Source organism: Diabrotica virgifera, chromosome 5 (genome assembly GCF_917563875.1).
Source record: "Diabrotica virgifera virgifera chromosome 5, PGI_DIABVI_V3a".
Lineage (NCBI taxonomy): Eukaryota > Metazoa > Arthropoda > Insecta > Coleoptera > Chrysomelidae > Diabrotica > Diabrotica virgifera.
The window spans coordinates 208716982-208740264 of NC_065447.1; the positions used below are offsets into that span (position 1 = coordinate 208716982).

A 23283-nucleotide genomic window follows, 5' to 3' on the forward strand; every position below is an offset into this window, starting at 1 on the left:
ACTTCTGATTACACAACATTATTTCTTATTCGAATGAAGTTGCTAAAAGTATATATTTACCACAGTCCTTCAATCTTCGTAATTTTTTGTTTAAATAAAGCTAACCGCTACAGAAATTGTGATTTGAGTGAAATTATAATTTTGTTTAAGTACTAATAGAATGAATAAGCTAATGATTTTATTATGTGGATAAATCCTATTCAGATTCACTTCATAATATTATACAGTGAGCACATAAAGGTTGGAATAAATTCATTTTCTCGAGAATGGATGATTTTGGAAAAAAAATCCCGAAACAGGTCAATTTTCAAGTGCCCGAAACAAATGAGAAGCGATGAAAAGCCCTATCGAATAGCAATGGTGATAAGGGGTCTCCTTGTCTAAGTCCTGATGTTACACTAAATAACATAGATGTTCTGTTTCCTATTTTTATCTGTGCATATGAGTCTCTCACGCACATTTGAGTTAACTCCACTAATTTTCTTGGTATTCTCATTTCTAACATTGCTAGCCATAGTCTGCTCCTTTTTATCGAATTATCTGCTTGCTGAAAATCTACGAAAATTTGGTGTACATCTCAGTTGAATTCCCAGTTTTTTCTATTGATTGATCGTAAAATATTTTATCTATTGTTGACCTTCCAGCACGAAAGCCGCATTGATTGGTAGTCGCTTAGAATATCTTCCGAATACAAGGTGAGCCTCTTTAGCAAGATAGTTGATAGAACTTTATAGTATGCTTTACTATAATTGCTAAAATTGTTCTTTTTTGTATCTGTTGAGGAAAGAGGCTCAAGTTACACCAATTAAAAGGGTACACGACAATTAGACCGAAATCATTAGACCGAATTCATTGTACCGAAAAGCGCTTTACCGAAACCTCACTAGACCGAAATGGTACATAAATTAAAAAAGATTGCAGTAAATTATGCTAAGATTTTGAAGCACTGCAGAGAGAACAGAGTTTGAACGAACTAAGAATAGAACAATATTTAGCTGGCGAATAACCACTCATGAGCCAGAAAAAATACAGAGATTCTGTTGACAGATTAAAACGCCTCGTCGATAACTTTGTTGTTCATGGTAACATACCTACTTACTTAAGGGGGATTGCACATAACTTTAATTTTTAGTATTGAATTTTTAGTCCTATACATAGTAAATAAAAAAATAAGCCAAAAACAAATAAAAACAAAAAAAATAATAAACCTTCCTCTAAACTGTTACCTTCCTTGTATACCGTAGGCCCTAGAGATAGCAGACTACTCTGCTATAATCCCAAAGCCGCGTTAGCGGTATAAAACGGGAGACTATTATTATTATTTTATTTTTAGTATTGTACATAATAAATAAAAAATAAACCAAAAACAAATAAAAATAAAAAAATAAACAAAAAACAACCTCTAAACTCGCAAGTACCAAGTACTTTGTGCTGCCAGTCCTAAGCCTGGATAAATGGTGAACGGAGGTTGATGTTACTCTTGCTCAGATTACAATCCTGTTTGAGCACCCTGTATTATGTACCGAATCCTTTTCGGTCTCGTACTGTTCGGTCTAGTGAGGTTTCAGTAAAGTGCTTTTCGGTCTAATGAGTTTGGTGTACTGCTTTCGGTCTAATGATTTCGGCCTCTTTACAGTAAACCAATCAAAAGTGGTGTAAGGCAAATAGAGGAATACGTTACAATAGTTTAGAAATTATTAGTGTTCGATTTGGTTACTATATACTCGTATTTATATAAGACGTGTATCATTTAGTTTTAATTTCATTTAACAATAAAAAACTGAAAACGTTTGTTTTCTATACTTCCACAAAATTTATTATATCTAAGTGACTACAGCTGTTTCGGCGGAGTGCCTTTCTCAAGTAATATAGTTTACATGCCACGCCACATTGTTTGATTTGCTTGTCTAGATAATGTTTAGAAGAAATGCGTTCAATGTGCTTCCCCGTTTAGGATTTTGTCCTCTTCAGGGTTTGAGGTGAATGTATTGTGTTGGCAGCAAAGCAAACAGTCCGAAAACCACACCGGGGCAAGCGCCGTGTCCTGGTGTTCTTGGATCCTGGGTTATGCCAGACGGTGTTGTCCAGAAGGCCAGAAGTCAACAGAGAAGAAAGTTTGATGGATTGTTGTTGGTTCCATAGACATTTACGTGTACTGTCCGTGCTTTGCTTTCGACCAAGCTCCCTAGAAACCATTGTACAACGACAGGCGAACCTGCGTCCCTCGTCGGCGGTCAGGAGGTGGCTTTGAGCGCAGCGTGGACAGTGAGCGTTCGAGTGGAGAAAATAGTTGCGGCTATTTTCTTGGGACGAACAGGTATAATTGTGCAATGAAGTTGGGAAACCGCAAAAAACCAACTTCTCCCTGTTCGGGGTAAGGAAGAGGAAATGTTAGAGGTGGGTACGGAAGGCTAACGGGGTAGCCTCAAGGATGTTTTCGTACTCTACCGGGAGTTCGTCAATGCATGTTTGCATTAGAGCGGACGGTACGTGAATCTTTTTGCGTTTGGGCTTTCGGTAGAGTACGTGGCCGGAAGATGAACAGGAACATTTGAGAGATTCTTGTGTGTCGGAAGGGGGGCCGTTGATTACTTTGATTGTGAAGTTCCTGTTCAGAGAGTTTATTCTCTCGGTGATTTTGGGGATGTTCGAGATGTTATGGATTTCGTTTGAGGGATATCGCCAGTGCTCATAGTTACATCTACGCAAGACTCTGCGCTCCGTCCTCAACAACCTCTCTTGTTTTTGTCTTGAGCAAAGAGAGTAGATACATGATTTGTACTCCATGACGGGTCGAATAAAGGTCTTGTAAGTGTGAATGAGAGTCTTCTTGTGTGTCTTGCCAATTTTTCCCGAGAGAGCGTTGAGAAGTCTGGCCCTGTTCCTTACCCTATCTAAAGTTGCCTTTAGATCTGCGTCCCAGTTGAGAGTCCTGGTAAACAGTACTCCCAAATAGTTCACAGTCGGGCTAACAACAAGCCTTTCTCCCAACAAACTCAGAGGATATTGGTCGTCTTCATTGCGAATGATTCTATTTGACACAGTAGGGGCGCGAAACACAATTGTTGTTGTTTTGTTCGCGTTGAGCGTGACTCTCCACTTACAACACCATTCGCCGACACCGTCCAACAGAGCCTGTGCTCTTCTGAAGAGGAGTCTTGGGTTGTATCGAGAGGTAGTTGAGAGCAGAGTCGTGTCGTCTGCATAGAGAAACAGCCGAGTACCTGGGATATTTTGGTTAGTGATGTCGCTGTTGTAGATGATGTACAACAGCGGCGCTAGGACTGAACCCTGGGGAACTCCAGCTTGTGGAGTGAAGGGGGTGGACTTTTGATCGCATATTTTCACTCTGACAGTACGGTTGTGGAGGTAGGAGTGTACAATTTTGGTAAATTGCAATGGAAGCCCGATGTCCAGAAGTTTCCGAACAAGCCCGTCGTGCCAGACCTGGTCGAAAGCCTTCTGCACATCCAGAAATGTGGCTATGGCGATAGAGCCATCGTTGATGGTTTGAGTGACTTTGGTAGTGAAATCTATTAATGCATGTTTGGTAGATTTACCTGACTGGAATCCATATTGGAATTTTGGTATGATATTGTGGTTTTCGAGAAAGTTATTGAGCCTCTCCTTTAGGATTAGCTCAAGAACTTTACCCAGAGTATTGATTAATGAAATTGGTCTGTAGGATTCCACGTCGGTTGGGGGTTTGCCTTTTTTCAAAAGCATGATGGTGTTGGCCACTTTCCAAGGAGTAGGAAAATGGCTGTTTTTGAGACATGCATTGAATATTTTAGTTAGAAGAGGGATGATACTCTCTGGAAGTTTTTTGAGGCACCTTCGGTTGATGCCATCAGGTCCGGGAGCGCTGTTTTTGCCGATTTGGCAAAAGCTCTCCGTTTCCCTGTCTGTGAGGGGGTCCATGATAGGATCATAGACTGGAATGTGGTGGTTGAGAGTAACATTTACAATGTATTCTGTGTTGAATTTAAATATGCGATCAAAGTTCGGGTTATCTGGCGTTTGAAAATTGTTTTGAAGCGAATTTTTGAATGCTTCGGCTTTCCCTTCTGGGGAATTGACTATGTGATTGTTGACCAACAGATGAGATGGTTGAGATAATTTTTGTTTTGTTAGGACTTTGAATTTTTGCCAGAATTTACCTCCGTCTCTGTAGTCCAGTTTTGAGGTAGTCTCTTCCCACCGGCGAGCCGTTAGGACAGATATCTCCCTCTTTATCCTGGCACAGATTCGGTTGTACTCTGTTTTGATTAGTGGGTTTCTGTTGGCCTTGTATTGACGTAGAAGACGTCGTTTTTGTTGAATTTTGGCAATGATGTATTGTGGAAGTGCCGGTGATGTATAAGTTATTTGTTTGAGTGGAATTGCGTGCGTGATCGCCTCAGTGATGAGGTTCTCGATATTGGTTGCACTGGTGTCGATACTATCGTTAGTATCGAGTTCGCCTAACATTGGGAGATTTTGTGTGATGAAGTTTTGGAATTCAGTCCAGTTAGCGTGACGATAGTCTCTTATAGATCTTGGAGGGTTTGGTTGTTTTGGAGTGAGAATGTCGGTGTCGACAAGAAGAGGTACGTGGTCTGACGTTATCGAATCGCCTATGTGGCATCTATCCCCGAACCGATCCAGAATGTTACTAGTAACTAGGATGTGGTCGATAATAGAGGCCCCATTGGCGTTCAAAAACGTGAATTCAGTGTTGGTGATTCTTGAAATGGGAAGGTCTAGTAGATAATCCGTGAGGCGGATGCCTTCTGGGTTTTGATGGTGATCACCAAACTGTGTATGTCTACAATTTAGGTCACCCATCAACACAGCCTTGCCGAGCCTCGAAAAGTACTCTAGCAAATGCCTGTTGAGTGGTTGACCCGGGTGTTTGTAGTAAGAGACTATCGTGAGGGTTTCGTTGTTGGGGATGTGCACGTCAATTGCCAGGAAGTCCACATCAGGTGGACGAAAATTTTGTGGGAATGTGTGTGTGTTGTGCGGTATTCCGTGTTTCACGAGAATACCATTCCCACGTGAAACCTGACAGCGGCTTCGATGGATGATCGAATATCCTGCGAAGTGTGGATCGTTTTTCGACAGAGTATCTGTGAGTGCGAGGATCTGGATGTTATGCTTCGACAGGATATTCTTGATGAGGGGTCTCTTTTTGGAGAGACCCTGACAGTTGACTGTGCCTAGGGTGAAATCCATAAAGGGAGGGTGTTTAGTGGTTGGAGCGGAATGTCACCGTGACATTGCTCCCGTACCCGTGGACCACTGTCGAGTGGTCGTAGACTTGGCTAATCAGATTAGCCGTGATTGCAGCGATATGCTCACGAAGTTCAGGCAACAAGTTAAGCAACAGAGCGGTCTGAATAGACAAGATGTTTTTTGTTTCTGTAGGGAGTTCGAAAGGGGGGAATGATCTTTCGATCGTAAGTGGCTGAATTTCATGTTGGGCGGAGGGGATGGTGTGTCTTTGAGGACACTTGTTGGAATATGCGGGGTGGTCACCGCCGCAATTCGGGCATTTTGGTTCCTGCTGTTTGGTGCAGGCGCTGGATTTATGGTTGCCGCCGCAGTGGGGGCAGACGAATGCTTTTTGTGGGCATTCGTCGATGGAATGTCCGTTGATGCAGCATTTGCTGCAATATTTTGGAGTGGGTATTGTAGGGTCGGAGCCATGAGGGAGTTCGGCATTATAGATCTCGCCATCTAGAGTTATGCCTCGGCTCAGTGCTGACGTGAATTTTTCCAAGGATTTGGTCACCACCTTGATCACTTTGGAGTCCTTGCCTGTTTTATAGGATTTGACTCTCCACAGTCTTTCGACTGGGAATTGCTGTTCTGTGAGCAAGTCGGTGACCTCCTGCTCGGAGTAATCCACGTCGATTCCAGTTATGCAGAGGAGATAGGTGGGCTCTTTTGCGGAAGTGTTTGCATTTCTGCTACGGCTATGGACAGTAACCATGGTTTGGCCAGTTGCTGTGTGGATTGCTTTCTCGATATCCCCTGCATTTATAGGATTAAAAAGTCGAAGATGTGCGATTCCATGTGAGAGGACTTTGCAAGAGTGAATTTTGTTGGACAAAAGAGTGGTGGCATTTATTTGCCGAAAGAAGGTACGTTTGTTACAAAGATCTTTTGGGAGATCTTTGATTAGATATTCGGACAGTGTGGGATCGTTTATGGCGTTGATGACGTTTTGATTTCTGGCTTGGGTTTTGGGGCGTGGATTGGCTGCGGCATTGGCGTAAGACATTTGTCTTATTTGTCTTCTTTGGAAGACGAAATCGTTCGGTTCAGGGTTGTTTTCAGTGCTGATGGTTGCTTGTGGTTGAGAAGAGGGTTGCTGTTGAGAAGATTGTTGTTTCGGTTGTTTGGGTGCTTGCTTAGACGGTTGAGTTGGGACTTTGGGTATGGCACCGTGAATATTCCGAGCGCTCTGTCGCTGAGGACCAGCCTGTGCTGGTGTTCTTAGAGGCGGAAAATCATTAGCATATCGCTGCAGAAGGGGGTTGGAGGCGTCGTCCTGCTCGATGCGAAGGTAGGCCTCGCGATACTTGTTGCGGACGATTTCCATCTCCGCGCTAAGCGTCTCGAGGTCTAGCTCCGCCGTGAGCCGGTTGTAACCTCTGGCTGGGGGTACAGTGCCTTCCTGATGTAAGGAAGAGAACTGGTTGGCAGTAGTGGTGGCTGTAGTGGTGGTGGTGGTGGTGGCAACGCTTGTCGAGGTCGTCGTCCGAGGACGAAGCGACCGGGTGGAGCTGACTGACCTTACAGAAGAAGGCATTACAAATGGGTGAGGATGCAAGTCGAGCGATCGGAGGGCACCTCAGCCTCAAGGTGTTCTGGGGGGTAAACCCCAGGGATAAAGGTGGCTTGTCCACCCCTCCGTGCTTTTCCGGCGTAAGACAGTGACTATAATTACCTGATGGGTGCAGTTTACCCTGCTGCTGGTGGGTCCCTCGTTGAAAGCCTTTATCGCAGTTAGTTTGGCCCCCTTACTCGCACTTGTTCTTGTAACCGTATGTGAACACTAGGTAGAGTTCGGGGCGAGCGAACTCGCTCGAGCCCAGGGCCAGAGTATTCCTCTGAAACCCAGTAATCCGTCTACCTTTTTGGTTTACACGGCCAAGCGTCGTTGGTTTTTCACGCTGGTTCCAAACTAATAGCTTAGGGCTAACCGTGCGCCGCTTCTTCAGCACTTGGTGCTCTCAGGCTTCTCGCTGTTCGTCGGTAAGAGTGGGGTGTGCACGCAGTGACCTTACTCTTCGACGTCCGGGACGAGAATGACTGTGATAGTTTACAATGTGTTTGCCTTTTTAATCTTCAACTGAAGAGGTTGAGGAGTGGGGAGCTGTTTGTCTCGAGTTGGTCATTCAGAATTATATCTGTATTTTTCAGTTTATTAATTTCCATAGATTCTAAAAAAGATAGCTTAAGGCCTTTATTTTGAATATGTAGAATTTTAAACTCTTCATTGAAAGAATGATTATGATCTAGAAGGTGAAGTGCGTATGTAGAAGTGTCTGTTTTTCTATTGTTGAATGCCCTTTTGTGTTCTGCTATCCGTTTGTCAAAAGTTCTGCCAGTTTGACCGATGTACGTTTTCGGACAGTCACCACAAGTTAGTTTGTACACACCACTCTGTAGTTGCTTTCTCTTTCGGCTTTTATTGTTCTTAATATATTTGCTTAAGTTGTTGTTAGTTCTGAAAGCTGGTGTTATTCCTTTCTTTTTTATGTATCTGGCTATTGTTGTTGTTATCTTGCCAGTGTATGTGAGAGAGCAGAAGGTACTGGGTTCTTTCTGTGGTGGTGGATACACTAATTTCAGGGCTTTCTTATGGAGTTTTTGGTTTAAAATTTTGTTAACTGTTTGTTCGTTATAGCCGTTGTTTACTGCTATTTGTTTAATGATGTTTAGTTCTATTTCGAAGTTATTTTTTGTCATGGGAATTTCTGTCAGTCTATGTATCATGCTATGGTAGGCTGCTAATTTGTGTTGTGTAGGATGGGATGATGAATTGTGTATAGTTGTGTCAGTATGGGTAGGTTTATGATATATGGAGAACTCATGTTTGTTGTGTAGTCTGGAAATCGTTACATCTAGAAAGTTTATAGAGTTATTCTGTTCTGTTTCTACTGTAAACTCAATATTATTATGAAGTGAATTAGGCACTCCGCCGAAACAGCTGTAGTCACTTAGATATAATAAATTTTGTGGAAGTATAGAAAACAAACGTTTTCAGTTTTTTATTGTTAGATAAAATGAACTTCCATCAAGTAACGGTCGAATCCATCAATTATTTAATTTCATTGTTATTATTCTCTCGTTTGCTACAGACCAGGTCTTTATATTTTTCATTTATCTTTTCCTGATTGCTATAGAAACTCTTGCTTTCGCTCGTGTTTCTTCCTTTGCTTCAGTATAGAAGACTGCACCTCAGTATAGAAGAACATAATTGCTGAAAAATTATTAGTGGCTGTGTATCCATATATTGTCTTATTTTATAAATTTGTAAATAAATGCCTCCATCTCGACCAGAATAGAACTTGCACGAAAAAGCTTTATTAGCTGGCGTTCTGTATTGTGTAGAGAAAAATCCTCAGAAGAAACTTTGGACCTTATCACGACCCTAATAGCAACCATTACCGAATGAGAACAAACGCTGAGGGCAAGCAGATGTATAGGGCGAGCGACATAGCCCAAGAAATTAAATCTCAACGTCTAAGATAGGCTGGCCATGTCCATAAACTCTCTAATAACCGCCTTGCCAAACTGATCTGGGAGGAAGCCCCCACAGGAAGAAGGCCATTAGAACGCCCAATAATGTGATGGAGAGACAATATATGGTCAGATTTATGAACAATGGGGCTACCTACTGACCCAACTAACATGGACGATCGTTCGAGATGGAAGCGAGTTGTGCAGTCAGCCCCACCCAAGACCCACCCCGGGTTGTAGTGCTACCAAAAGAAGAAGAAGAAGAAGAAGTTCTGTATTGTGCCGTAGAAATCTGCCATTGACCACGTGGCTAAGAGTAGTAAAGTGCTACGTCTGGTCCGTTTTATTCTATGTATGTGAAACGTGGACAACCAAAATAAAAAATCGTAACAAATTAGATGCGTTCGAGGTGTGGTGTTACAGTCGCATGCTCAGAATGCCGTGGACAGCACACATATCGAACGAAAGTGTGCTAGAGACCATGCACAAAGAGCGAGAATCGATCAACATCATAAAAATGAGAGAAGTTCAATACTTCGGCCATATAATGAGAGGACCTAAATATCGCTTACTCCGGTTAATCATTCAGAACAAAATCGAAGGAAAACGGTGGTTTGGAAGAAAACAACTGTCCTTGCTGCGTAACATTAGACAATGGACAGGTCCAACAGTCGAGGAATTGTTTCATATAGTTGCAGACCGAAAAACATTTAATCAGCTTAATATGACGATAGCCAACGCTTGAAAACAAGCACGGCACACAAAGAAGAAGATGCCTCACTTTTTAAAGGGGGTTTTTGGCAATCATATTCCACCCTGATCAAACGGGTAAGAAGACTGTTGAGTTTCATTTTTTTAATTCCAAAAAGACAGTATACCTAATACATATAACATTGTAGTAGGACTTTCTTTACTAAGTCGTAAAACTCTCGTTTATTGTCTAGCAGTGTAGAGTGTAGTTTCTAATATAGGATCTTAAGACTTTACCACTAGCTAGTGATGTTCATTATAGTTACTTTCGAGTATTCGTTACAAATCGTTACTTTTGTATAAAGTAATCATTTAAAGTATTCGTTACTTTAATTACTTTGATTACTTTTGTTACTTTTGTATTTGAGTACCGGTAATCATATCAAGAATCGCATTTCTCAGTATTTCGTATAAGTATAAGATCCGATATAACTTTCCGATCTATTTAATGGATAGAAATTAAATGATATGTAATTGTTCTGTTATTGCTGCTCCACAATATCAGTAATCTCGAGTAATCTGTTTGCATCAATTAAGTGCCAAAAACAAACCCTCGAAACTCTAGATGACGTACCTTAGCAGTAACCCTGGGCACCCAGGTGCTTCGGAGGTCGGTTCTGATTGCAAATTCGTATTCAGTGACCCCAAATACCCCGAAATAAGAAAATCTGGCCCTTAATATACTGATTTTAACATGTTTATGCATTTTTCGATGCGTTTTATACACTTTAAAATGTAATAATGCATTTCCAACTATTTTTGTATTGTAGACTTTTTTCCAGACGTCATCCTAATCCTAAATACAATGCAAAAAGTTGCAAGTCTCTATGTACCTACTATACAGGGTGTAACAAAAATACAGGTCATAAATTGAATCACATATTCTGGGACCAAAAATAGTTCGATTGAACCTAACTTACCTTCGTACAAATGTGCACATAAAAAAAGTTACAGCCCTTTGAAGTTACAAAATGAAAATCGTTTTTTTCCAATATATCGAAAACTATTAGAGATCTTTTATTGAAAATAGACATGTGGCATTCTTATGGTAGTAGTATCTTAAGAAAAAATTATAGTGAAATTTGGACACCCCATAAAAATTTTATGGGGGTTTTGTTCCTTTAAACCCCCCAAACTTTTGTGGACGTTACAATTTAATTATTATTGTAGTACCGTTAGTTAAACACAATATTTTAAAAACTTTTTGGCCTCTTATTACTTTTTCGAAAAGTCAGTTTTTATCGAGATATTTTGAATATTTGTCAAATCCACCACATATTTGTATATGGCTAAGTACGATTATGGAGACTTGGTAATAATATGAAAATTTATTTATGATTTACATTTTTAGGTATATTTTGAATCATATTAAAAAAGAAGTAATATCTGGATAAAAAATGCCTTCTCGAAAAAATACAAAGAAGCAAAAAAGTTTTACAAACACTTTGTTTAACTAATACTACCGCAGTAAAAGTTTAATTGGAACATACACAAACATTTGGGGGGTTTAAAGGAACAAAACCCCCATAAAGTTTTTATGTAAACATATTAAAAAAGTAGCCGCAACTCGATAAAAACTGCCTTATCGAAAAAATACTAAGAGGCAAAAAAGTTTTAGAAATATTGATATTAACTAATGGTACCACAATAATAATTTAATTGGAACGTACACAAAAGTTTGGGGGGTTTAAGGGAACAAAACCCCCATAACATTTTTATGGGGTGCACAAATTTCACTATAATTCTTTTTTAAGATGTTCCTGCCATAATAATGCCACATGTCTATTTTCAATAAAAAATCTCAATAGTTTTCGATATATTCGAAAAAATCCATTTTCATTTTGTAACTTCAAAGGGCTATAACTTTTTTTGTATGCATATTTGTGCTAAGGTAAATTAGGTTCATTCGAACTATTTTTGGTCTTAGAATATGTGATTTAATTTATGACCTGTATTTTCGTTACACCCTGTATTTAAAAATAGATTTATTCCTGTGTTTTTAGTGTTAAATGCCCTGGTCTAATAAAAACAATGCCATACCTACATGTAAAATTAAAGTTGATGATCATAGTCTAGAAATATTATCATTTCTACATATTTTCCGGTCAATCTAAGCTATTTTTTTCTAGGCCTGATAAGAATAGTGTGTATTTATTATTAAAATCTAATGTGTTGCATTTTTATTTTCAAAAAGAACTAACATCTGTGAAATTCTGTGAATTATCTACCTCGACAAATCGTATAGACATCTGTTTCTGGGTGCATGCTTTGTTAAATGATATATTAGTCTGGGCTGATTATCGGAGAATACGGTATTTTTGGGAAAAGTTATTTACCAGCAATTTTATTGCTGGAATCGAAGCTTATGATTATACATATATATTAATAATATAGGTATGCAAAGTCCGCAGATAGTGTGCTACTTTTTTTATTAACAAAATGGCGCCCCCAAATCGTGTTTTTTTTTCGATTTTTGCTCCATAACTCCGAACATTTTAACTCTACACCAAAAACACTCTAATAAAAATTCACCGAAATTAAATTCTGCATACAGACATGTTTTTCCCGATCTGCTCCGACGAAAATTTTCCTCGGAAAATGCGGGTTTTCCCAACAAAATCTTTAAATTTCAAATAAAATTTTAGATAAGAAATTATCTACCAATAGTTAAATAACTCGGTGACATAAAAGTTTTCTTGGTTTAGATTATAGTTTCAGAAGCCGGTGAAAATTAAACGAATATTTTAGCAACAATGCAATTGTTAATTAATAATTTACGGTCGCAATAATAACCAAAATAATTATGATACACTGTTCAAACTTTGAAATCTTATAAATATAAGATGCCTATTTAATATTTTGTCAACAAAATATAAATTTTTAATTTTTTTGAATAATCTTTAAATGTTTAAAAAAAATAGTTATAAGCAAATTAACGTTTCTCAGAAAGTTTTTATTATATTCTAATTTTAAAAAATAGGTAAAACGCGTATTTCAAATATCTTGAAAATGAATGCTTTAAAACTTTTTTGCAACCATTTTCAAAAAAGTTATGAAATAGCAAAGTAAACATACGATTACTATGTTGTTTATAATTTTTTTTAATTCTTTCAAAGCGTAAAAGTGAGTTTAAAGTACAAGCTAATTACTTACAAAAAATATCGATTATTAGTTTAATGGTTACATTTTAATTTAAGATTATAAATATTTTTTTTGTAATTTACACGCGCGAAAGCAGACTAATACAGTACCGTAGCTAATAACATTTTCACTCGAAGCGACAACCGCCCGCGACGTACGGTAGTTAATAAATAAAATTAAGCTTCGGCTCTGTATCAAGCCTGTTTTCGCGCTAAAAATTACAAAAAAAAAACATTTTTAATCTTTGATTAATATATAACCATTGAACAAATGTTTGATATTTTTTTAGAGTAATTAGTTTGTACCATAAACTCAATTTTAAGCTTTGAAACAATTAAAACAAATTATAAAAAACGGAGTAATCGTATGTTTACTTTGCTGTTTCATAACTTTTTTGCAAATGGTTGGAAAAAAATATGAAAGCATTCGTTTTCAAGACCTTTGAAATACGCATTTTAATCATTTTTTTAAATTATAATATAATACACAATTTCTGAGAAATGTTAATTTGTTTATAACTATTTTTGTTAAACATTTAAATATTATGCAAAAAATGAAAAATTTATATTTTGTCGACAAAATATTAAATAGGCATCACATCTTTATAATATTTCTAAGTTTAATCAATGTTTCATGATTATTTTAGTTGTTATTGCGACTGTAAATTGTTAATTAACAATTGAATTGTTGCTAACATATTTGTTTAATTTTCACCGGCTTCTGCAGTTATAATCTATACCAAGAAAGATTTTATTTCACCAAGTTATTTAATTATTGATACATAATTACTTGCCCAAAAAATTTGTTTGAAAATTCGAGATTTTGTTGGGAAAACCCACATTTTCCGAGGAAAATTTTCGTCGGAGCAAATCGGAAAAAACATGCCTCTATGTAGAATTAAATTGGGGTGAATTTTTATTTCAGTGTTTTTGGTGTAAAGTTAAAATCTTCGGAGTTATAGACCAATAATTGAAAACAACACGATTTGGGGGCGCCATTTTGTTAATAAAAAAAGTAGCACACTATCTGCGGACTTTGCATAGCTATATTATTAATATATATGATCATAATATTCGATTCCAGCAATAAAATTGCTGGTAAATAACCTTTCTTTGTACTTTACTAATTATACCAGCGTATTATAACTATTTTTTTTTTCAAAATTTAAAGATTATGCAAACAAACGAAAAATTTATATTTTGTCGATAAAATATTAAATAAGCATCTCATCTTTATAATCTTTATAAGTTTGATCAATGTATCATGATTATTTTGGTTATTATTGGGATCGTAAATTGTTAATTAACAATTGAATTGTTGCTAAAATATTCGTTTAATTTTCACCGGCTTCTGGAATTACAATCTGTACCAAGAAAGCTTTGATCTCACTTTGAAAGTTATTTAATTATTGATTAATAATTACTTACCTAAAACTGTATTTGAAAATTAGAGATTTTGTTGGGAAAACCCGCTTTTTCCGAGGAAAATTTTCGTCGGAGCAAATCGGGAAAAACATATCTGTATGCAGAATTTAATTGCGGTGAATTTTTATTTGGGTGTTTTTGGTGTAAAGTTAAAATCTTTGGAGTTATAGAGCAAAAATTGAAAAAAACACGATTTTCGGGCGCCATTTTGTTTATAAAAAAAAGTAGCACACTATCTGCGGACTTTGCATACCTATATTATTAATAATAAAATTCGATTCCAGCAATAACATTGCTGGTAAATAACTTTTCCATGAATTTTGCTAATTAGCCCAGAGTATATGTACCTCCCTCTGTTTCAGCTACTTCTCAACGCCCTGTTAAACTCTTCATAGCCTTCGCCAGTCATTGATAAAATTTTAGTTAACTGTACTGATACCGAACACTCGTGGAATACCGGTCCGACTCCGATATCAACCGAGTAGATACAATACTCAAAATCAAAATAGGTACTCGCTCTGATACGATTGGTACGAAGTAACGAAGTAATCAGAGTAATCAAAGTAACGATTTACCTCTCTGTATAGTAATCGTTACTTTCAGTATTCGTAAGTAACGAGTACTTTGTAACGAATAGTTACTTTTTCAACATCACTACCACTAGCAGCCTTTCTGCAACCATCCCTATCCAGATCTTCTGTGGGTAAACTTTTTATGTAGCAAATGCCGTGTTTGAGCATATGAGCTGTTATTAAGTAGACAGCTTCATTGTCTTTACCCGATCGGATTCAAAGCATCAACACATAACACATCAGGCATCAACACATATCTTGTAGTGTGCGAAATTGTTTGCAGATAGTTAATTAGACCAAGATAATGTAACGTGAATTTCCAATAAAATTTACATAATCCCCTATAATCAGATAAATGTTAAAATACGTTGTTTTTATAACTCATCGTGAATTATTCAAATGGAGAAAGCTTGTATTTTCATTACCAGAACCGATGATCTTTAAATAAAAGAAAGTTCATTAGCATAGGATGATTGAACAACAAACGTTTATATTGTTATTAGATAATTGTTTAGATGAAATGATTTTTTTAACTTTTATTGTGTCTTAAAAATGTATTAAAAGCGATTCATGATTAGAATAAAGCAAATGAAATAATTTAAACCAGGGCATTTAGCACTAAAAATACAGCAATAAATCGATTTTTAAACACAGCACCTAAAGTATAATTCAATAAGCGATGCAGGGCATATAAACAACGATAAATTTAGCAGATAATTGTTAAAGATGTTCCAAATGAGTCTACTCGTTCCGATAAGTAACAGTATAATTATGACACTTTATTAATTTTTTTCTTTTCCCAACTATTAATGTTTATTGCATAGTAAATAAATTATTGTTATCACTGAACACATAGGATGTGAAAAAATTATCCGATTTATAAAATTAATGAATATTTTATGCATACATGCAGGTAACAGTTCTTCAAAAATATATAAAAACTAACCGAAATGTCCATCTTTATTTCGTTACTGCCGACGTCGTCGGCAGCTCATACAGGTTCGGACAAGATTTAAGTAGGTATTATTTCGGTATTAAAATTTTGTAATTTGAATCGATTTGTTAGTAAATTTTTAGTGGTCTTGATGGTTAAACGACAATAAATTTTATTTATGCTGTTAATGTTGAATTAGCAATTATTTGTCGTGCCATTTAAAACTATTTAAGTATATATTTTTATTTGTATAACGACCCTATCTGTACGTGATTGTGATTACCGTAACAGTACTCTTCTATGGTAGTAACCACGTATTATTTCAATAACAGATAACAGATATTGAAACCAAAAATGTCATCCACTGATTCTGCTGATGAATTGGTTGAAAATACATGGAATCCTTCTCGAAAACGCAGTAAAAGAAGCCCTCTTAGCGTTGAAGTTAAAGAAATAATTTTAAATGTTTTTAAATGTGAAAGACAAGAAAATCCCGGGATAGTGGTTGAAGATATGTATTGTGAAAAAAGTGGCCAATAAAGTTGAAGTTTGTGGTAGAAGTGTTTACGCTGATCAAGGAATACAAAACGAATCATCAATTCGCTGAACCTTAGGGCTTGTTTATATGCAGGCGGTTTGCCAACGTCGACGTCGCGGTTTACCTGAAAAACCCAACCGCCGTGGTTCAAGTTAACATAGAAACAAATGCAACCGCTCAAAATCGTACATATGCAACCGCGAGTTTTACGCGGTTTACCAGCGTTTAAACAGGTTAATCGCGACGTTTACGTTGGCAAACCGCCCTATCTAAACAAGGAATTAAACCTATGACTTGCATGCCTCATTGCTTGACTTTACGTTTAGTTCTGATGACATTTACAGTAATATGCATTCCCCAAAATTTTCAAATTTAGATAAGTTAACAGTCACGAGTCACGACATATTAATAATTAATTATGAATATATAATATATAGGGTGTCCCAAAACTAGCGGAACGGTCGAATATTTTGCGAAATAAACATCGGATCGAAAACTGAAAAATACGTATTCAATAATTTTCAAAAATCTATCAAATGCCATCAAACACCAACCCCCACTACACCCCCTGGAGGTGGGGTAAGGGGTAACTTTAAAATCTCAAAGAGAAACCCCCAGTTTTTATTGCAGATTTGGATTCGTTACGTAAAAGTAAGCAACTTTTATTCAAAACATTTTTTCGAACTGTGGATACATGGCGCTATAATGGGGAAAAACGATTTATCCTGATACCATAGGTAAATTATAGAAACGGTCTAATATCTCGAGAAATACACTTCCAAATGAGAATCCAAAAAACGGGTTTTTAATATTTTTCTAAAACTTATCGATAAACACCAAACATGACCCTTCAACCCGCCCCCTGGATGTGGGGTGGGGGGTTACTTTTAAATCTTAAATAGCAACCCCCACTTTTTATTGCAGATTCGCATTCGTCATGAAAAATTAAACAACATTTATTCAAAACATTTTTTAAAATAGCATAGATGGCGCTAATAAATGGTATTTTTCCAATTAAAGCGCCATCTATCAACAATTCTAAAAATGTTACGAATAATATGTTGCTTAATTTTTCATGACGAATCCGAATCTGTAATAAAAAGTGGGGGTTGCTATTTAAGATTTTAAAGTTAACCCCCACCCCACCTCCAGGGGGTAAGTTAAAAACCTTTTTTGTTTGTTTTCTCATTTGGAAGTGTATTTCTCGAGATATTAGACCGTTTCTATAATTTACCTATGGTATCAGGATAAATCGTTTTTCTCAATTATAGCGCCATCTATCCACAGTTCGAAAAAATCTCTTGAATAAAAGTTGCTTACTTTTACGTAACGAATCCAAATCTGCAAAAAAACTAGGGGTTTCCATTTGAGATTTTAAAGTTACTCCCCACCCCACCACCAGGGGGTGTAATGGGGGTTTGATGTCATTGTATAGATTTTTGAAAATGATTGAACACGTATTTTTCAGTTTTTCGATCCGATGTTTAGTTCGCGAAATATTCGACCGTTCCGCTACTTTTGGGACACCTTGTATATTATTTCAACATAATTGAGTAATGAGTATTTTTTTGTTATTATTTTTATGAAACTTTTTGGAATTGTACACACAAATAAGTATATCAAAAATTAAAAATAAAACTTATATTTTTTGTAGGCACTCTGTACATAAAATTGTTGGCAAAAAAATAAATTCTTGGGTTTTTCGCCCTGTATAAATGGTTCCTATTATCGGATATCAACTAAAACAATCAGGTTCTTTGTCGAGCACTTTTGCAAAATTAAAATATAAATTTCGTATTTTATATGATAATATATATTCTGACTAAACAAAAAGATAATCCTAAATGCGGCCCTGTTGAGGCCTACACGTGGTAATATTTACATCGCCCTGTATCGCTTATTGAATTATACTTTAGAGACTTGCAACTTTTTGCATTGTGTTTAGGATGATGTCAGGAAAATATCTAATATACAAAAATACATCGAAATGCATAAATTGCAATTTAGAGTATATAAAATGTATTTAAAAGGGCATAAAGATGTTAAAATAAGTGTAAGACACAGATTTTGTTATTCAGGTGGTTTTTGGGGTCACTAAATAGTCCAGGGCGCATCTCTTTTGAGATGGACGTTGAGAGGTGACTCATATTTTTTTTTGCAGAAATGGCTTGGAATTAACTTACATAATAATAATTGAGTTAATCTCTCACTCAAAAAGGTCCGAAACATTGTTTAAATAATCAAAATGTCAAAAAATGAAGGAGGAAGTCGATTTTTTCTTCGTTTTTTGATTATAGCTTTAAAAATATTCACTTCCGAGAAAAGTTGCACTAACATAAAAGTTGCGTAATTAAATTTCCTACGGTATAGAGTTGGTTAAAAATTTAAGAAATTGTCACCCTTGTTGCAAAATAGCAATAATTACGTAAAAACCATAAAAAAAACAATGTGTGTGTACTTTGTACGCACGTAAGAAGTTATACTTCTACTACATATTATGTGATTTTTAAGGCAATACCAAAAACTTAAAAAATAAAAGAATAAAACGCACACAAACACATTGAAAAATGCCACAAAGAAAAAATGATTTCTGAACGATAATAATTGTTGGCAAAAATTTTAAATACGCATTTTCTGAAAAAAAACATTATATAACAAATATACTTACAATCATAAAATGCATAAAAAAATAAAAAAAATAAAAACTTGCATCGGGAATCGAACCGGTGACTTTCGGGGCGCTTTGATTCGTAATCGAAGCCTAGACTCACTCGTCCAATTCCACATTATTTGTCATGTGGAAAAATAGGGTAACTGAACGTTTTACTGTTTGGCAGTTGTTTTGAATATAATTAAATTATGTAGTTTAAATTTTGTGGAAGAAAATATTAAAATATAACAAAACAGTAAGAAAACAATATATTAGATGAAGATTGGTAGAACTTTTGTTGGTAATCAAATTAAGTATGTAAATCAAAGCATTACATACCTACTAGATAAATAAATCTACGCCAAAAAATCATAATTTAAAAATAAAAATCGGACCTAATTTAGGATTTCTCTCTAAAATCCCCATTCTTGAGAAAATAAATGTACAGTACAGCGTCGATTATCCGAACGTCGATCAACCGAACGACCGCTTATTCGAACTATCGACTCCCGCGTCCCGCACTCGAATACCGAGCAAGCGTTAGTAATTGACGCTTAAAATATCTTCAATTTTTTTCAATATTGTATCCAAAAATAATTATGTTGTTGCAAAGACTGCACTTTTTTGTTTAGTTGCTAGTTGTCATTATCAAAATATAAATAAATATGTAGGTATATAAATATGGCTTTCATTCACTTGTGGATAAATATGTATGACTATAAATATGTATCAATATATTGTAGTTTGATTATCCGAACAAATCGGTTTTCCGAACACCTATGTCCCCCAATTAGTTCGGATAATCGACGCTCTACTGTATTTCAACCTAATCCAAATGTATAATTACAATATGATTATAATAAAAACTACTTACCAAATTAGAATGAGTTTTCCTTGTCCAAAATAGTCCAAAAGTCCAAAAATATAGGTATATGAAAACTATTTAAAAAGGCAGTATAACTATTAACTAACTTTTGTTTGTTGTTTCTTTTCACACAAATTTTAAAACGCAACAACCATAAATAATCAAACTACAGCTGTACCACAGCCGCCATATTGAATAATTTTTGACATGTCATTTGAACATCCAATCAGAACAAAGTTATAATGCGCATGCGCCGGGATCATAGGTTTTAACATATAAAAATTCACCCTCATATCGCCGGTAAAGAAGTATAACTTCAACAAGTATTCGCATTTTACGTTTTTCTACCATTTATGCTACACTTGGACCTTCATATTTTACCCAGAAAAGCTTAATGATAGTAGTAAAGACTTAATGATATAGTAAACCAATACTTAATTTCATTAAGACCGGTTCAATAGATTTTGCAAAATAAATTTTGCAATCCAGGTTTCGCAAAAAAAATTCATTTTTTCAAAATGTTGCAGGACTAAAAATAAAGCATATAGCAAGTTGAATTTTTTTTGCATATAGAAGAATACTGTACCTTTCATTTACAATTTACAAAATTAAAATCGGACAACTACCACGGCGTCAGGTTTTTTTTAAATAAACATTAATTTTTAATGTTCGATTCACACAAGTTGATTTCCACCAAAATTTCTTCAAATATTTGTCTAATATATTATTCTCTTACTGTATATTTTGTTGTATTTTAATATTTTAATTCCACAAAAATGAAACTAAATTAATTATTAAAAATGAGTAACCATTTTCAATTTCGGTGCAAACGAAAATACAGCCGAACCATATCCCAGTCCAATCAGAGAGCGCAGCAAGCACCCCTACCGGTTTCGAAACTTATTAGTCTCTCATCAGGAGGCACATCTGCTGCTCTCTCTGATCCAACAAAAACAAATCCCAGCGTGCAGTCCCGGATTGCAACGAACGAAATGGCATAGATGCCCTAGCGGCAACTGCTACCAAAAAGACTAAGTTTTCACTCTAATGGCATGTAAAACAACATAATGCTATTCCACACCCCACCAGAATGAAAACAATGGGAACCTTCTCTGGTTACACCTCCGAGGCTTCTACAATTTGCAAGCCATAAGGATGCTGAGAAAAAATTCTTGACGCCGTGTTAGTTACCCGATTTTAATTTTGCAGATTGCAAACGAAAAGTACATTCTTCTATATGTAAAAAAAAATCAACTTGCTGTCTGCTTTATTTTCGGTCCTGCAACATTTTGAAAAAATGAATTTTTTTTTGCGAGAGCTGGATTGCAAAATTTATTTTGCAAAATCTATTTAACCGATCTTAATGAAATTTACAGTATTGTTTTATTATATTATAAAGTTTTTCTGGGTAAAAGATGAAGGTCTTAAGTGTAGCATAAACGGTAGAAAAACGTAAAATGCGAATACTTATTTTTTTATGGTTTTTTCGAAATTATTGCTATTTTGCAACAAGGGTGATAATTTAAAAAAATTTTAACCAATCCTATAATGTAGAAAATTTAATTACACAACTTTTGTGTCCATGCAACTTTACTCGAAAATGAATACTTCTAAAGTTATAATCAAAAAACGAAGAAAAAAATCGGATTTTTCCTTCATTTTTTGACATTTTGATTATTTAAACAATGTTCCGGACCTTTTTGAGTGGGAGAATAACGCAAATATTATTATATGAGCTATTTTCAAGCAATTTCTGCAAAAAAAATATGAGTCACCTCTCAACATGCAAATTTACTAATATTATTACAGATGCGCCCTGGTCGAAAACACGAATACGCAATCAGAACGGACCCCCGATGCACGTGATGCCCAGGGTTACTCCTGGGTCATCTGGAGTTTTGTAGGTTTTCGGAAGTAAATTGATACAACCAGATTACTCGAGGGTTTTTGCGGCTGCTGAACATGAATATGACATCATCATCGACCCTCAGAGCACCTAGTGCCCAGGGTGATTGATATGCACGTCATCTTCAGGAATTTCGAGGGTTTTCGGAGATCGGAGCTGATAGCGTATTCGTGTTCAGTACAATCCCCCGAGTAATTTGTTTGTATCAATGTAGTCCCGAAAACCCCCGAAATTCCAGAAGATGACGTGTCTCAGCACTGACCCTTGGCACCAAGTGCTCTAGGGGCCGGTTTTGATAACGTATTCGTGTTCAGAGACTTCCAAAACCCCCTGAATAACAAAATCTGGAATTAATATACTTTTCCGTCGACCGTCCATTTATGATCAATTTTAACACCCTTAAAATCATTGATTAATGACCCCTATTAATGAATGATTTTCTATTAATGAACGATTTCATTATATAGGCAACACAACATACATTGCTTGCATAAATTAATTAAACGCTCTGTGATCGGCAGTGACCTGTGGTGTAGGCAACCAAACATATACCTATTTATATTCCCACTAAAAAATTTAAAATCAAGTAGCCGCTGTTAGTACTATCTGTCATTGTATGTCTCAAATTGTTGTTTATCGTTAAGTAAATAAAAATATAAACTAAGATATATTTATTTCTGCAAAGTACGGTCGACGGAAAAGTTTTGTAACGAACTCGTGAATTAAAATGGCGATTAACAATCTCGAACATTAACGCGCTCTCGCCGCTCACGCGTTAAAATATCTCAATTGTTAATCGCCCTTATTCTGCGAAGCTCTTAGAGCAGCTGAAGATAGAGACCAATGGAGAAACATTGTTAGGAATATTGGAAGAAATCACGATCCTCAGTAATGGGGAAACGACAAGAGAGAGAGAGAGAGAGAGAGAGAGAGAGAGAGAGAGAGAGAGAGAGAGAGAGAGAGAGAGAGAGAGAGAGAGAGAGAGAGAGAGAGCCGCTGTTAGTACTATCTGTCATTGTATGTCATTATTACCCTATTCCACGAACATACGCCTGTTTTGGATTACTTCGACAACGAATATTTTACTGTGCAAAATAAGAAGAACGAAAGTAAATTGAAGTTACATTGATGTTTATTGGAATAATTATTAGCGCCATTTGCTTTCGTACTTCTTATGTTGCACAGTAAAATATTCGTTGTCGAAGTAATCCAAAACAGGCGTATGTTCGTGGAATGGCCCATAATACACTTGTTGGTTAAATATCTATATTTGGACATGTTTATGCACTTTTTGATGCATTTTAAAGTGCAATTATGCATTTTCACCCATTTTTTATAGTAGACTTTTTTTCTGGCGTCATCCTGAACACAGTGCAAAAAGTTGTAATTCTCTAGGTGCTGTATTTAAAAATCGATGTATTTTGTACTAAATGCCCTGGTCTAGTACGGGGTTTTTCATTAATTTACGACTATTTTGGATTAAGGAAACAGCGACTTGTAATAGGAAGTCTCGAAGGTCTGTGAAGTAGCACATCTGATCACCCATCGTAATCTTCCTCTTCTTTGTTAACCATTTTCCAACCGCTCCTGAATATAGGTCTCCCCAATTGCTTTCGTCTTTCTCTATCTGGCGCCAGTCTAATCCGCCGTTTGACTGGTATTGCTGTTATGTCAATGACCCATCTATTTTGAGACCTTCCGGTGCTTCTTTTCGTCTTCCTTGGTCTCCATTATAGGATTCTCCAAGTCCACATGCTATCATAATAT

The 23283-nt window shown here is 36.2% G+C and overlaps 1 protein-coding gene across 5 annotated transcripts in view; it reads left to right on the forward strand.

Moving 5' to 3' along the window:
* Positions 1 to 23283, forward strand: part of LOC114336805 (tyrosine-protein phosphatase 10D) — a 365560-nt gene that overhangs the window by 230211 nt on the left and 112066 nt on the right. The gene's annotated exons all lie outside the window — the stretch shown is intronic.